This window comes from Ictidomys tridecemlineatus, chromosome 11, assembly GCF_052094955.1.
Source record: "Ictidomys tridecemlineatus isolate mIctTri1 chromosome 11, mIctTri1.hap1, whole genome shotgun sequence".
In the NCBI taxonomy this organism is placed as follows: domain Eukaryota; kingdom Metazoa; phylum Chordata; class Mammalia; order Rodentia; family Sciuridae; genus Ictidomys; species Ictidomys tridecemlineatus.
In genome coordinates this window covers 62084034-62100999 of record NC_135487.1, presented here as the reverse complement: position 1 = coordinate 62100999, position 16966 = coordinate 62084034, and the positions used below count along the sequence as shown (strand labels likewise).

The 16966-nt window shown below is 37.4% G+C and overlaps 1 long non-coding RNA gene across 1 annotated transcript; it reads right to left on the bottom strand.

Moving 5' to 3' along the window:
- Nucleotides 1-3069: 3069 nt before the first annotated feature.
- Nucleotides 3070-11981, bottom strand: LOC144367726 (uncharacterized). The gene is made up of 5 exons (XR_013427251.1): nucleotides 11574-11981; nucleotides 11170-11241; nucleotides 10767-10951; nucleotides 4695-4844; nucleotides 3070-3411 (listed from the first exon to the last, which is right to left on the bottom strand). It is a non-coding gene; the product is annotated as an uncharacterized LOC144367726 (long non-coding RNA).
- Between the last annotated feature and the right edge of the window lie 4985 nt (nucleotides 11982-16966).

The following is a 16966-nucleotide window of genomic DNA, read 5'->3' as shown; positions in this document are numbered from 1 at the left end:
GATTTTGTTTTCTGAACACCTAGTAATTCAATACTTTGCAACATAGGTAAATATCCATTAATAAGGCTAGTTTCATTTTCACTATATTACCCTGCATCCTAGTAAGAAGATCTAAGTAATTTGTCTATGGTTTAGAGTATGGGAAGTATTGCAGAGAAGCTAGAAACAGGGGTTAGAGGTATCCTTGGCTCAAATTTCTTCCTAAGGTTTAAGAAGTTCTGTTTTCTTGGAAAGCAGTGGTGTTGGGGTCAGGAAGTTGGTGGGACACGGTGGAGGACTTAAGGAAAGAAGGGTTTGACCATTCTTCAGTATCTATGGAAGCTTGTCCTCATATTATTTGACCTTTAGACGGGAACTTCCCAAACTGCTTCTAACCATATCTCATCCAAAGTTTCCCTCTGAATCATGCAAGAGCCATGAAGATGTGGGTAGAACCGACCTAAGTTATTGCAACTATGTTTTTGTTAAGCATCACAAAAAAATTACAACATCTCTGTGAGGGTTTTCTTGATTTGAGTTTCCTGCATTAGCAATATATAGAAGTCCAACACCAGAGGCCCATTTAGTGAAAGTTAGAAAAAAAATTATACCCTTCTATAAATCCACTTGTATCAGAATCACCTCCCAGGCTGTGTGGCATATGGATTTAGGGATCTGCCACTAAGATTCTCTGAGGTTGTGGGCCAGAGAGATACCCTCATTAACAAGTTCCTGGGTAATAACACTTATCAAAACTCAGTTCAGAGAGATTACATCTTCAGAGAAGCCTTTTTGGCTCCTCACCCAAGCTCATGAGCTGCCCCCATCTCCTCCTCTCATTGTGCATACCAAGTTGTCTGCCTACCCTGCTGCATTAGGTTCCAAGAAGGCAGCAGGTTTTCTTCTTGTTCACATCCAAAGCCCAGAATTGTAGATGGTATTGATGAACTGAGCGAATGATTCTTACACATTCTAAGATGGACAGACAGAACACTAGGGTTGAAGTTCCTGTCCAGGGCTTGCAAGATTCTTGGAGGTCTTGCCCTAAACATAATATCTTAAAGTGAGAGAGCTCCCTGGATAGCATCTGAAATAACCTCCACTAAATTCCATGTTAAAGGGAGGAAAATCATGTTTTATTTATTTATTTTTTTTTACTAAGAGCCCAATGATCTAGTTTCCTATTGTTGCTTTAACAATTAATTATAAGACATCACAAATGTATTCTCCTGCAGTTCTGGAGAAAATCTTAAAAAGGGACTCACAAAGCTAAATTCAAGGTGTCGGCAGACTGTGTTCCTTCTAGAAGCCTTGGCAGAGCCTCTGTCCTTACTTCTCCAGCTTCTAGAGGCTGCCTACATTCTTTGGCTCATGGCTCCTTCCAGCAAAGGCCTCTGCTTCTGTAACCTCTGATTTTATCATTGTATCTCCTCTGCCTCTCCCTCTCTCACCACTCACCTTCCACTTCTAAGAATTTCTGTGGTTCCATTGAATCCACCCAAATAATCCAAGATAATCTCTCCATCTCAAGATCTTAGATTAAGCACATTTACAAAGTGACTTTTGCCATGTAAGGCAACATATTCACCGGTTCCTGGAATACTGCAACATATTCATGAACTCTTTGGGGGCCATTATTCAGCCTGCTCCACTCAGCCATATAAAAAAATATTTTTAAAATGGAGTCAAATTTTAGTAGAAACAGTAATTATGTAACTGAATTTCCTATCAGCAACAAGAAATGAAAAGGTAAAAATAAATCTGAGGAGTAGGAAAGGGAAATAGAATTATGTCATAATTTATAGTTTCAATTGGTTTTCCTCAGTTAAAAATCCAAATATAAATGATATTGTCCTCCTAAGAGAAGAGCACTGTCACTTTCATTTTGATTGGGTATGCATCTCCTCCAGGGCCCTCTCTTGGTGAGCAAAGGCACATATCAGGACTATAGATGATAGCCACTACAATGTGTCAGCACCAGCAATTCACTAGTAGAGATGGCAGGTAAGAGAAGGGACCTGTTGAGGAAGACGAGAGAAGCAGAGAAGTCCATCTGGGTACCCAGATGAAGACCATGAACACTTCAGGCATGTGCAAAGGACAGCAAGGAGGCCAGTGTGGTTAGAACAGAGTGAGCCAAGAAACTAAGAAAGGAGTTAGGGGGTAACAGAAGTCCTGGTGTTATGGGACCTTTCCAGACATTTCAAGGACTGTTCTTTTGTTTTGTTTTTTTGTTTTTTGTCTTCTGAGTGAAAATGGAAAGTTTTTTCAGAGGGTTTTCTGCAGAGTTATGTGATCTGTCTTCTGTCTTAGCAGGATCATGAGGCTAACTGTGTGAGAATGAGATGAGGCTCAAAAGTCAGCTTGTGGGCACACAGGTGCAAGTAGGGAGATCCCTTAGGTTATTGTAAACAATCTCAACAAGAGATGCTGGCATCTTGGACCATGTTGGTTGCTGTGAAGTTGAGAGGAAGGGATGTAATTTTGGATATGTTTGAGGCAGGGGTTACCAAATTAGCGGAAGGATTGAACACAGAAGAGAAAAGGATGACTGGGCTCTTGGCCTAAATTACTAGAAGGCTGGAGTTACCATCAGAGAATAGCCCACCTTCTATGTATAAACGGTGGGCTTGGTATACAAACAAAACTCCAAGGTCAAAGTCTAGTCTTTTATTCCAAACAGATGACCATTCTACATCCCTTCTATATAATAATTTTGGTGGAACAACTGCGTAGGGCACATCCAGGATCATGTCAAGTGCTGTGTCCTGCAGCCCAGAGTACAAAGGCATGAAGGAAAGAGGAAGCTCAAATTAGATGTTGACAAGAGATTGTAACAAGCAAGAAAAGAAACAAAATTACCATCAAAAGTCTCACAGCATGTTGATTGCATACCACAAACTTGAAAATGCACAGATGTTCCTCCCATAATCCATCAAAAAAATAAAACCCCTGGTGATTCACTCCTCAGCAAGAAAAATCCTAGGAAATTTTGATTAAATTAAACTTACCAATGCTACATCATTGCTGAAAAATTCACACTTGTGGAAAAAGAAAATGAGGATGTTCTTTATGAGACAATAAGCCAACTACATATCCCCCAGCAAAGAATCACAAACTATTAATATTGTGAAATGATAATACCAATTGAATAGGTTTATTTCCCGAACTCTCTGGGTGGTGTTTGAGACATCTAAAGGGTCAGAGCTTGGCAACAGCGTGGTACTATGTGGAAATGATTGAGGGATGAACTCTACCTTTGGAGCCTCTCAGTCACTCCGGAAACTCTAAATTATAGGAATAAGCTATTGCACATGCAAATTGCATTCCCTCTGAAATTTATTAGTGTTGCTCCAATATCTTCTATTCAAAGGCAGCCAGATCCTCTCCCATGGGCATAGGACTTCCACTAAGCAAAGGAGTTAGGCCAACCTGAAAAGAATACAATGAATCCTTCAGCATTTGGCAGACAGTAGGGTGAACATTTTACTACTTAAAATAAACATGAGCATCTCATAATTTTTTTGCCCTAGAATCCTGTTGTACCTGAGGGTTACATTCCCAAGTCAGTCCATAAATATTTGTTTAATCTACATTTTTCCTAAAACACTCTATAAACAGTACTCCAGGACCTAGCAACATGAAGACCTTGTTTCTGTTAACTTAATGAGTATTTGGGGAATACTGGTTATGTGTGGGCACTGTGATTGTACTAGAGTTACAGAGTTGCAGAACACAAGGTTCGGCCTCAAGGAGCTGACAAGAAGGGCCACAGACAAGGAGAACATCAGGGCTTTGGCAGAAACATGGGTAGGGGCAAGGCAAGCAGGCAGCAAAGGCTGACTGACATCTGAAGGAAGAATACTTCCTCAAGGCAGATGAAATGGCTGTGCAAACACACAGCTGCAATGAGCACTCAAAACTAAAATTTAGATCATATCTCTCCACAGCTATTTCTCTCTTATTCACACAGACTGAAGCTCACCCAGCTAGGAGCTCCCTGTGAGGGTTCTTCTGCACTAGGAAAAGACTTCTAGCAGAAGAGGAAGCACTGAAGAGGATAAAGAGCCAGAGCAAGTGCCAGCAGGCATGAAACAAGCAGAGAGCACTAAAAGAAGGAAGGAATATCTCCAGAAAAATGAAATAGGACACTGTGGGAGGGAGTGTCATAGAGGAACCATTGTGAAAAACCCATAAGTGCTTAAGTGTAAGCTCTGGGGGGTATAAGAATTCATAAGATACGCAGTAACATGTTGTAAAACAGTTAACATGAAAGTGTCAACCTCAGATGGTTACTATGAGGCTTACAGTGTATACACTCAGTACTTAGCACATGGTAAGAGTTCAAGAACTGTTGATATTATTTAAAAATGCAGTTACATACATATGTTCAGGTGCAGTGTTCAGGGTGAAGAAAGAAATAGTTCATTCTAATTGGGAGAAGACATGAAAAGCTTGCAGGTGTTAATAATAAGGGCACTTATCACACAGGCTAGGACACAGGTGCTAGAAGACACGAAGAAAGAGCTAAGACACAGAGACAAAACTAGCCTGGAGCGTGCTGACCTCAAGCAGAAACTCAAGACCACCTTCTACTCCCCTTAGCCCCAAATCCACTTGCAAGATAAAGGTGCTACTACAAATCAGCTAAACTCAAAGATATTTGTTAAATGAAATAATAAATATTCACAAGGGCCATTACTACTAGTACTTACTATGTCTCAGATACAGTGCTGAAATCATGAATATTTATTCATGTCAGTTAATCCTCACAGTCAAGATTAGGTATGGTTAAGAGTCCTGTTCCACAGGTGAGAGGGGTTCGGCTATCAGGAGTCACACCCTTAACCACGACTCTGTATCACCTATCACATACAAAAGAAATGTGAGAGTCAAGTATGCACATTCTGAAATTACTCATTTTTGGTTACTGTGTGGTACTATATTCATTTTTTGTTTGTTTAGACAGGGAAAAAATAGAGAAGAGACATATTTCTTTCCATTGTTCAGAAAAGAAGCAACAGCAAAGGAAATTGATAGCTGGTAGTTAGGGGTGAAATTGGAGGGGAGGGAGAATTTTATTTCAGAGACATTTCCTGACGCTGTGGTTGAAACCTAATCTACAAATTAACATGTTAATGTTAGTTGGAGGTGGGGCCTTTGGAGGAGTAACTGCAATTAGATGAGGTCATGAGGGTAGAGCCTCCAAGGTGGCATAGTGGCTTTATAAGAAGTGAGACCCAAGCTAACATGCTTACTCTGTCTCACCACGCGATGTCCTCTGCCTTATGATGTAGCAAGAAGGACCCCAGCAGATGTTGAGCTGATGTCCACAGCATGCTCTTGGACCTCCCTGCCTCCAAAACTATGAGCCAAATAAACTTCTAATCTTTATAAATTACCCAGTCTCCGGTATTTTTGTTACAACAACAGAAGACGGACTGAGACAACTGGTGTTATACAGCTCTAACCCTATCTTTTTACTTTCTATGTTGCCTTTATCCTAATTGAGGATTGATTCAATTGAGCTTGACACTAAAAAGCAGTCAAAGAATGCCTCTGTGCATCCCACCAGGAGGCACACTTGAAATTTCCCAGGTCTATTGATTTCTTTCAAGTCTTCAGAAATCAGTCATTCCTCTCTTTATACTGTTCTGGAGTTACAGAAGATGAGAGAAATTTTATCAATCAATTTTATGAAGCTAGTACATTCCTTGGGGAGGTGGCGGAATTCCTAATGTATATAGCAATAAAAAAAACTTAAAAATATTAACTATTCAAATTATTTATTAAATAAAATAATGGACTGTAATTAAATAAGATCTATTTCCAAGAACAAAACACAGTTCAACAAAGGGCTCTATTAATTTAGATAATTTACCATCTAAAATATCCTGTTCTTAACCTACTAGACTGTGAATCTCTTTATTTCCTCAAATTGCAATCAAAAGGGGTGGGAGGGGAAGAGAGGAGGCAGGGAATTAGCAAGGATGGTGGAATGTGATGGACATCATTATCCAAAGTACAGGTATGAAGACACGAATTGTGTGTCATCCTACTTTATATACAGAGATATGAAAAATTGTGATATATATGTGTAATAAGAATTGTAATGCATTCCACTGTTGTGTATTTAAAAAAATAAAGTTAATTAAATTTTTAAAATTTTTAGGAAGAGAAAATAGGGAAGGGAAAGGGAAAATATTGAAGAATTATATTGGTCAAGTTAGTACTATTACATTGTGTACATTTATAACTATATAACAACAAATCCCTCCACTATGTACAATTAAAATTCACCAATAAAAATGAGGAAAATTTAAAAAAAATAAATTGCAATCAATATCTGTATCTTATATTGTGAAGATACTGTGCTTTAATGTTCATAATTTTCAAGTGTTTGGGTGGCTTATCTCTTTTATCGATATCTATTTTATCAGTATCTTTGTCTCATTCATGATTTTGCCTCATTTCATTTTATCCTCATTCAAAAAAGTCAATACTCTTTCATCAAATTAAACATCCATTCAACACTTTAAAATTACTTCAGAAATCTAGACAAAGAATATCCATCCAAACATCCAAAGATAAGAACCATATCCAACCTAACAGAAAGTAAAGACATTCCCATCTTAGTATCAGTAATAAGAAGAGGATCGTTGTTATTTCCATTATTTTTTTCAATTCTGGAAATATAAACCAAGAAATGAAAAATAAATGAAAGGGATAAATAATGGAAAGATAAAAATAAAATCTTAATTAGTGTCAAATGGCATGACATTAGCAAATTAAATTCAGTTGTATTTTTGAGGAAATTACTACATTATAATCAATAATTCATTCACTTCCAAATTAGAGGAAAGTGTAAGTAAATACTAATTATTCTTGCAGTGGAAAGTTCTTTAAAGGCAGACAGAGAGATTCAGAGATTTTAAAATTAGAAAGGCTTGGCTTGGTAATGATGTAAAACTTCTAAACAATCAAAACCCAGTTTATACTGGGACATGGGGAAATGCCTTACAAAAATTTCCAGACAAAAGGTCAGTAGTTCAAAGATACAAAAGTTCTAAATTTTAAAATAAAATAAAAAAGACAAGCATGTCATCCGAAAAATAAAGGTCAAAGACAATTCAGAAAAGAAAAAGATCAATAAATAAAATTTAATTTCACTAGCAGTTTAAAAATAAGTCAAATAACATACCACTTTTTTCTTCTCAAAGTTTGGAAAAAAATAAAGGGAAATGGACACTTTCATCCACTCAGGGTAGGAAAGTATATTGATGCAATATTTGACAAGAAAATTAAGAAGTCATATCATACCTTTAAATGTACACATTTTTAACCCAGTCATTTCATAAACTTATTCTAGGTACATAACAATGCATATGAACAAAAATACACATTCAAGGATATTTGAAACAGTAAAAAGGAGACAAAAATAAAGGATTAATTAAATAAATCATGATACCCCCATACAATAAAAATGCTATACAATCATTTAACTTGACTCACTAAAACACTTAATGATTAAAAGATTTACACTACCATGTACTAAAGATATAAATGGGAAAAATGTTACCCACTAAAAGATTAACAGTGTTGGGGTTAGAGAATGTTTTCTTTTTTGTGTTTGTCTATGTTTCCTTGATTTTTTATGATAATAATAAGTCACTTTTAAGCAAAAAGATTTTCATTGATCAACCCGAAACCCCTTCACTAAAACCCATTGAAAAGAGAGTTTCTACTGTGAGTTAGGCACTTTCAATAGATTGCCTCTAACCTCACTATAGCCTAATTAAGTAGCTATTGTTTCTGCACTTTAAGTGAGGAAACCAAATTAAGAAACCATAGTAACTCCTCTAAAGTCAGATACAAAGTCAGATCTGCTTGACTTCAGTCATTACTATTTTCACTACATCCAGCCATCTTAAAGATTACTGAATTCCTGAGGAGCCTTATAAGCCCATTTTCAGCAGTGACAGCACTGGCTTCTAACCACCACTGGTGTCCAAAATCTCAATGTTGTGGAAGCAATGCAATAACCCAATAAAATGTGTATTAAAAAGAGGCATTTATCAAACAATGAAACAATCTACACAGAATCAAGAGCCAAATGGGGTTACTTTTCTTTGAAAACTTCACCAATACAACCATTAAGGGATGAAGAAAATCATCAAAACCTCAAGATGTCAGAGTTGACTCACGATGGAGAATTATGCTACATGCTCCACTCTTCAAAAATACATAATTATAAGCATTCTATTTTATGGTCTCATTTTTTTTATATAGGCTTAGAAGCACACAGTCACAAAATTTCCATCTTTAAAATTTTCCTGCTGGGGATGTATTTCAGTGGCAGAGCTCTTGCTTAGCATGTATGAGGCCCTGAGTACAATTCTCAGCACAAAAAAATAATATATATCCTGGTGGGTAAGACCAGTGTTCTGCCCTTTCAGTCCTAAGCCAACAGTGATACGTTTCACATTCTATAAGTCATCCCTCACAGGACCAACTTCAGAAGCTTTGGACTTGCCCCAAATCATCCATTTCCCTCAATAATCTCATTGTAGTTCCTTGACCATATTCATATATTCAGCCTCTTAAAATAATGAGTTTCATAAGTTATTACCTTCTGAGTGGGCAGCATTTTCCTTAAGCATTTTTTTCAAGCTAAAAAAAGAGTTTCTTCTTATTCTAATGAAGAAGGCATTGAAGAAGAGGTCTGTGTTTTATGTTATCCATTATTTCAAACATCAATCTTTGTTTTAGTCTTTCTGAAGTCCTCAACCAATAGAAACTCTGATTACAATGGAATATTACTAAGACTAAAAAAAGAAAACTATTCTACCCTTGGCCTCAACAGGGATAAACCTGGAAGACATTCATTATATCATGTGAAATAGGCAGACCAGAAAAGCAAGTGCTGCATGATCTCAATGACATGTGGAATCTTACAAAGTCAAATTCAAAGAAACATAGTGTGGAAGAAGGGTGGGGGCTAAAGGAAACAGGGAAATGATGATCAAAGGGTGCAAAGTTGAAGTAACAAGATGAACAGGTTCTGGAGACCTGGTGCAAAAGCATGGTGACCATCGTTAATAATATATCGACTACTTGAAGTTGGCTAAGAGTTACATACACGTACCACAAAAGATGGGCAGTTAACCATGAGGTAATAAATATGTTTATTAGCTTGGTTATGGCAATCATTTCACAATGTGCATAAATAAATGCCTCAAAATATTACATCACACACTTTGAGTATACATTTTTATTTGTTACACCTCAACAAAGTTGGAATATGTAAATCAATTAATTCAATTTAATTAAGAAAATATATCCAGGAGGCACACCCAGGTTCTTCTTAGAGCAGATGGCTCACATTCATCAACTCAAATGTATCAGAGAGACTAAGAATTGCTACAGGAAAAAATGTGTATAGGTAAGAGAAGCAAAAAAAAAAAAATAGCATCCTGGTGGAACTTCTCAGAAAGCATCAGTTGTTCCAAACCTTTCCAAAATCTTCCTCAAACACACATACCAATCTCACTGCAAGAAACTCTGAATTTTAACCCTGGATGAAGATCTCTCTATCATTCTAACTTGATGCAAAGAGAACAGATAAAAATTAGAAAGACAAAAACATTTATGGATTGTACTGTGACCCTGCATTATATTGAATCAAATGCTTCCATATTGGTTATTAAAGGATTCCGTTTACTTGTTTCACTTAAGTTTAGAAAGCTTTACAGAGTTAGGAATATAAATTATCTAATACTGGAAACCAAGTCCATCATCAAAGACTAAACCTCTTCTCTCTGCTATAAAATAAAAAAGAGATTTTGTTATTCCAAGGTCATCCCCGTTTTACCATGATATCAGTCTATAGCAGCAATATCACTCTTTCTTTTCTGCCCCTTAACTTACAGTAGTTATCTAAATTCTTTTCAAAGAGAAGATATTCTAACACTAAAATAAAATGATCCCACCATGCAGATTTAAACCTCCACAAGAAAAAAAAAATTTAAGGAACTTTCCAAAAAAGTGTAAAAGACACCAGCAGCTGCTCTATTACAAAATAGTACAAGACAATATTTCTGTGAAAAACTTGGGTGAAAGTCCAGGAAGCATCTAGAATGATTGTCTCTCTGAAGTAAACATCTGTGTTGATGGGAAATTAAGACAAAAACACACATCTGTATTCAGAATTCAAATGCAATTCCCAAGTGAAACATAAGAATTCCACTGGTTTTTAGGGTGAAAAAAAAATAGATCTTCTAAGCTTTGTAAAATTTTGAACAACAGCAAATTCAACCACATAAGACTGTCTTTCATCTATGTGTTTGGGTTACCAATTAGAAAAACTAAAATTTATTTTTTTTAACTGAGTATTTTCAACAGCCCCTCCATCAAGCCCGTGTCTCTGCTGTGCAGCTGACACTAGCCATGGCATTTGTACATGATGATGATTTCTTTCCATCCACTCATTGATTTTTCCATCCTACAAAGCAGTCATGAATGTTGTGTTTATGGGCTCTATTACAAAAACATTCCTGTACACAAGTAGTGAGAGCTGTCACTCACGGGCCCCTACCTTGAAAAAAATACATATCCCCCTTCCTCATTCCCATTTTCCCTTCCAAGGATGGGTCACAGTGGAACGATTGCTTCACCAGCCTTATAAAATACACTAGAGCAATCCCACTTCCTGCAGGAACCACACCCTTATAGTCAGCAAAAGAGAATACTGAGGACACACAAAAATAAGATGGTATAGGTGAACCTACCCAGTCTTCCCTTGAAGGTCCGTCTCCTTTGGGTAGGAAATATTCCTTCTTGATGTTCCTTAAGCTACCAGGTACAGCTTTATAAACAAGTGGATTCATAAAAAAAGCCAACAATGAAACCCAAGAGGCTTTTTCCTTTCTGTTTTGTCTCTTTTATTTTTAATGTCTTTCTGTAAAATTATACCCTAAAAATATAAAGATAAAGAAGTAAGGATAAATGAAGGAGAAAATGTAGAGAAGTGAATAGCACTCTGTATGCACTGCATCCCCAGGGCTCACACACAGCCTCAAGGTAGCACTGCTGAGCCCAACTCACAAATGAAGAACTTGCTATCATAAGGTGTATGTGACTTGTCCCTGCACATCATTAATAACTTGACAGACCAGATTTCAAACCACTGACCAATGAGTCTCCACCTTCAGCACTTCTGTGTTGCCAGGTTAACGCAGAGCTCTTGACAGTTGAGCTAATTGTCTGAAAGAAGAAAGAAAGAAAATTAAAAAAAAAAACACTACTATGATTGACTCATTTTATTCTTGAAATATGATGAAAGTTGTATAACCAAAAGTTCACTTTGGCCAGAAAGCAATCCTAAGAAAACATCCATAAAATCTCAAGTTTTGAACAATGTAATTTCCTGATGAGTCCTCTGTAATAAAATAGCTGCAAAAGTTTACATAATGAGGCAATTTGTTTTATCGGATTGCTACATACAAACTAGTAAAGAGTTGGGGGACTGTCTTGGTTTTCTATTGCTGAGTAACAAATCACCACAAATTTATCAGCTTAAAACAAATGCCACCTACTAGTGCACACTTTTTCAGGTCAGAAGTTCAGCCTGGCATCTAGGTTCCTGCTCCAGATTTAAAAGGTTGAAATCAGGTGTTAGCCAGGTTGAGGTCTTCCAAGTCCACTTCCAAGCTCTTTTTATGTTGTTGTTGAATGAAGACTTCAATTGCTTGTCATTATAAGGCTAAGACTCCAATTTTCTTGGTAGCTGCTTCCAGCCAAAGAAAATTCTGCTTCAAAAAGCATCATACAATTATGTATGACCCACCATAGAAAAACTCTTTAAAGTCAGTTATGCAGTGTAACATAAATGAATCATGGGAGGAAAATCTATAAATTCCACTCTGGAAGTTTAGATGTTGCATATTTACCATGGGAAATCCTGGGAACCATCCCAGAATCTGATAGGAAGCGAATTAAAAATAGTATAAATGATATATTGAACTAGAGAAGCCAAACACAAAAGCACATACTGTTTGATTCCACGAAAGCTCAAAATAGACAAAATTAATCAGCACTGTCATAAATGAAGACAGTGGTATGAGGGTCAAGGAGGATGTAGACAATAGCATGCATGGAAAGCAAGTATTCATTTAACACTGAAGATTTACCTGTTGCTAAAGAGGGGGCGTTCCACAGCAGTCAAGACAAGGCCTCTGTCCAAGTAGAGCTTAAAAATCTATCTGGGAAAACAGAGGCTACCAAATAAACTGGTACCATAACAGTGATAGGCCTTATACTTAGGAAAGTAAGAAGTTCTCTGATGCCATAGAGCAGGAGGATCTAAACAAGAATAAGCTTCAAAAAGGGACATTAAAACTGAGACCTTTAAAAGAAGTAGAGATCAGACAGACAAAGGGGTCCTAGCTGACTTAGTAGCATTGGCTGACTATGGACTGATCTTTACCTACAAGATGTGACAGCATAAAGGCCACATGGTCTATGGCTCTGTCATTGGGAGAATGGCCTCGGGACCAATAGAGACACTATTCCTAGTCTGTCCTGCCCTGGTCAAGCAATCACTTTAATGTTGCAATGGATTCTATACTTCCTCACTCAGGAGGAATATTGACAGCCAGAAGGTAACCTGAGAGTAACCATGAGAATGGTTCAGGTTCTTGAATCTATGTGGAAGGAGGCAGCAGAAAGATGCAGTGACTTCATGAACAGAGTCTGGGATCAGACAACCTGGGTTGGAATCCTGACTCCATCACTTGCTAACTGAGCTTTCTCTCTGAGCCCTCAATTTCCTAAACTCTAAGATAGAGGCAATAGTGCTATACTTCATTAAAGGGTAACTGCTGCTTTAGGAGAAGGGAGGGGACTGTACGGACTATACACTTGTCTTCAGGTGGAACACTCATCATTGTGCATAGGCACAGTGTTGGTAGATCCGGAGTGCATATGAGGAAGAATCATGTCCTGCCACCCTTGGATTCATGAGCTATGCTCACTTGTCACCACTCCAACACATTGAGCACTCTTAAATGTCAAGGCATTTGTCCCTCTTGTTCTCTTCCTCCAGCTTGTCTTGTTTGCTCAATAAAAAGTTTACTTCTCCTTTATATCGCATCTCATACACTACCTTACCTGGGAGAATTTTTCTGACAGCCCAAGACAGAACTTGGTGATTGCTTGCCCATAATCTCATAGCACTTGTGAATATCTTTGAAACAACACATACCACTTTGTATCCAAATTGTTTTTTTTAATAGGTTATAATCTTCTTGCTGGAGCTTCTTGACATAGAGACAAACATAGTAGTTAGCCCATGGTAAGGAGAAAATGTTCACTGAATGAACTGAATGATTGAATACTGTAGCCTTAAGAGGCAATGAATTCCTGCCACCAAATATAATTTAAAGACAACACGACTATTTAGCAGAAATGGTTGTAGCATCGGATACTGGACTAGACACTAAATAGGACTCTCCAAACCTGAGTTTCCTTGGGCTAGATGAAAAAAAAAAACAGCAATTGAATAAACACCAGGTGGCTCTGGGCAAGAGAGGACAGGACAGATAGAGTCAAAATTTCAGCAAGAAAGATATGGCACATCCAGAAGAGTAAAGGAAACTCATTTAATATTTGTATTATTTAAAAGGAGTGAAATTGTATTATTTTAAATAATTGTATTATTTAAAAGGCAAGGTTAAAGTACCCAGCATGGGCTGAGAAAGCCCAGAAGGACTAGCAGTAAGCATGGGGTCTTCTGCCAGTGGGTCTGAAGACACAAGGAAAAATGTAGAGCCAGAAGCACCCTGGGGAAGAGGGTGGCTTGATGTGAGTCATGGCCTATATAGAAGAATAAGACTTAGTCACACCAAAATCAGGGACCCACAGGAGGAGAGGGAAGGTATAGGTATCCAGCCATCTCCCCTTCAGAGTTGTTCAAGGAATGACAAGAAAAAAATGGCCATTTATGTTTGGTACAGGCACAATTTTTTTTTTCTGAATGATTTGGACCCATGGCTGGTTGAATCAATGGAGACAGAACTGGATGTGGAGGACCAACTATATTTGCTCTGTATAGTTTCTCCTCTACACTTGAATAATCTGCCTTCCTTATTCTATTCTAATAGAATATCTCCATCACAGCAAGCATGGCGCCTGGAGGGCAGGCGTGTCTCAGTGGTTGAAGCCAGCGTGATATTCCACCTGCAATTTCTTGTTTTCTTTTCAGAATAAGATTCTTTTTAAAAAATTAATGTTATTACACAAAGTTTCCTGAAATAAAAAGAGCAGCAGTTCTTTGAGTTTTTAGCTGTTTTCTGATATGCAATGCAGTAAGGTCTCGATTGATTGGGATTTACAACTCTTCTTCACAGCCTTATCAGAAGATGAGCATTCCTAAGAGAATTATGTGCAATATGGTATTGCTGGGCATATGGACATTCTTTGAAGATATGTCTCTCAACACACTCCTCACCAGGCTTTTCAACATCAAAGTATAGAAGGAAAAAAAAATATCTGAAAAGGAAGAAGGCTGAGTTACCACACACAGAGAAAATCTTCCCATACTGAAGCATTACCATGTACCATCAGCAGCATGAGTTCACAAATCCCAATAGATAAGTTTCTATTTCAGACTCAAAGGCAGAATGATGATACAAATCAGCAACTCCATGGGTCTGGGCCTCACATACTCTCACACACTCTTCAAAATTGTTCAAAAACAATCCTCTTTCCATGATGAGATCCACATTCATATTGGAATTCTTTAAGTTGTACTCCATGTATGTATAATATGTCAAAATATACTCTACTGTCGGGAAGACCTAAAAAGAATTTAAAAAATTAAATTAACCAATAAATGGTCATGACTAAACATTATCCTTAAGAACTGCTTATTCTATAACTTAAGCAATGTTCTGGAACAAATGAATAAATAATCTTTAAATACTTAAAAAATGGAATTTTTACAAATAAAGTATTCCTGATAAACTTCTCCACTTCCCCACACCCATTACTATATTCACTTCCAAGAACAGAACTTCCAAGGTCAGAACAGGTCAACCCATGGAGTTTTGCTCAGACTCAGGGCAGTGGTAGAGATAATTAGATGACCCTCAGTACAAAAAAGCAAGACTGGTTGAAGGCCACAAAGACAAGAAACCCACTTGGAAACCACATGTTCCCCTGAAAGAGTAAATAACATAGTATGGATTCCATAATTCATGCTATTGATGTATCCAGCACACAATGATTTATCTGGCTGCAAATTTATTTTTGTTTTCTGACATCTTTTACAAAAGTAAACGTCATGGCAGAAAAGCATTCTCTTTAATACTCCTGATTTTGGAGCTCAGAACTCTTTCTGGGGCTGGGATTGTGGTAGACCATTTGCCTCACACGGGTGAGGCCCTGGGTTCAATCCTCAGCACCACAAAAAAATACATAAATAAATAAATAAAAATAAATAAAGATACTGTATCCATCTACAACTAAAAAATATTTTTAAAAAAAGAACTCTTTCTGTACAAAGGGCTGTACAAATAAATCCCTCCCATCATTCTCCTGGTACAGTCTACATCCCTTCCACATAACCACACCATTTCCCTGTCTTTCAAGTAGACACACAGCAGCTGCCTTCCTGATGGAGCCCTTTGCAAAAAAAAAAAGAAGGTGCAACTCAAAGAGGCTGGCAGATGGAAGGTTCCCCAGGGTGGGAAGGGCCATCACGGGCCACATGGACAGACGGGATTCATGAACTCATGCAGCTGCTCACTCATGCAGCTGCTCGCTCTTTCATCTTCTAAGGAGTGGTGCTGGCTCAGTGTTCAGAAAGCATCTGTTTCCCAAATTATGTGATAAGCTCCTATCATCACAGCCTAATTTCTTTAGCAGAAAGAAATCAGTGCATATTAACCAAATTATGTGGCTATATAGTGTACATGTACTAATATCTAACCATGAATCCTACTACTATGTATAATTATAATGCACCAATAAAAGAAAGAAAGAAAGAAAGAAAGAAAGAAAGAAAGAAAGAAAGAAAGAAAGAAAGAAAGAAAGAAAGAAAGAAAGAAAGAAATCTGTTTTATAAAGTTCTTGAATGGGCAAAAAGTGAATAAATATCTTATTTTTTTCCATCAATAAATCATAAGTTCTCCAAGGGTGGAAGCATAGTATAGGTGACTCTTTTTGTTAATTGTTGATATCATGCTAAAATACAGATTAGTTCATCAAGAGTGCTGGACTTCTTTCTAATCAGACCCTGTCTGAATGGAGGAGGAGTACAATAATAGGGGTCTGAACATTTTGTTTTTCAACCCACACTGTTTTGGTTAATTTTTTAAAGAAACTTCATTTTTGTCACTATGATACCAAAAAAAAGCTCCTACACAAAAGCAGTTTTGCATGTGACATAAATGGTCTTGGGGTTTTGTCATTTAAATGAGTTATTCCAGTGTACAGTACTGTCCCAATGAACAGTACAGATAATGCCCTTGATAAGAGAAGAATCCTGAGATGCCCTAATTTAAGTTACAGGCCAGAGAATTGAGAGAGGAAAGAGATAATAAAGGCTATTTAGACTCATAGCATCAAGCTAAATCCACAGAGTAAACTGGAAAAAATTGCTCAACTGTGGTGGCACATACTTATAATCCCTGAGGCTCTGGAGGCTGAGGCAGGAGAATTGTGAGTTCAAAGCCAGCCTCAGCAATTTAGTGAGGTCCTAAGCAACTCAGTGAGACCTACTCTAAATAAAATACAAAAAGAAAGGCTGGGGATGTGGCTCACTGGTATAGTGATTGCCTACTATTTATAAAGTCCTGAGTTAAATATCCCAGTACTTCATGAAAAAAAATTTTTTTTGCTATGCAATTTCCCTTTCAACATCCCCCAGTCATGTCTACTGGTTGGTCCCCTCCAGGGCAAGAACTGCATTTTACTCATCACTGCATGT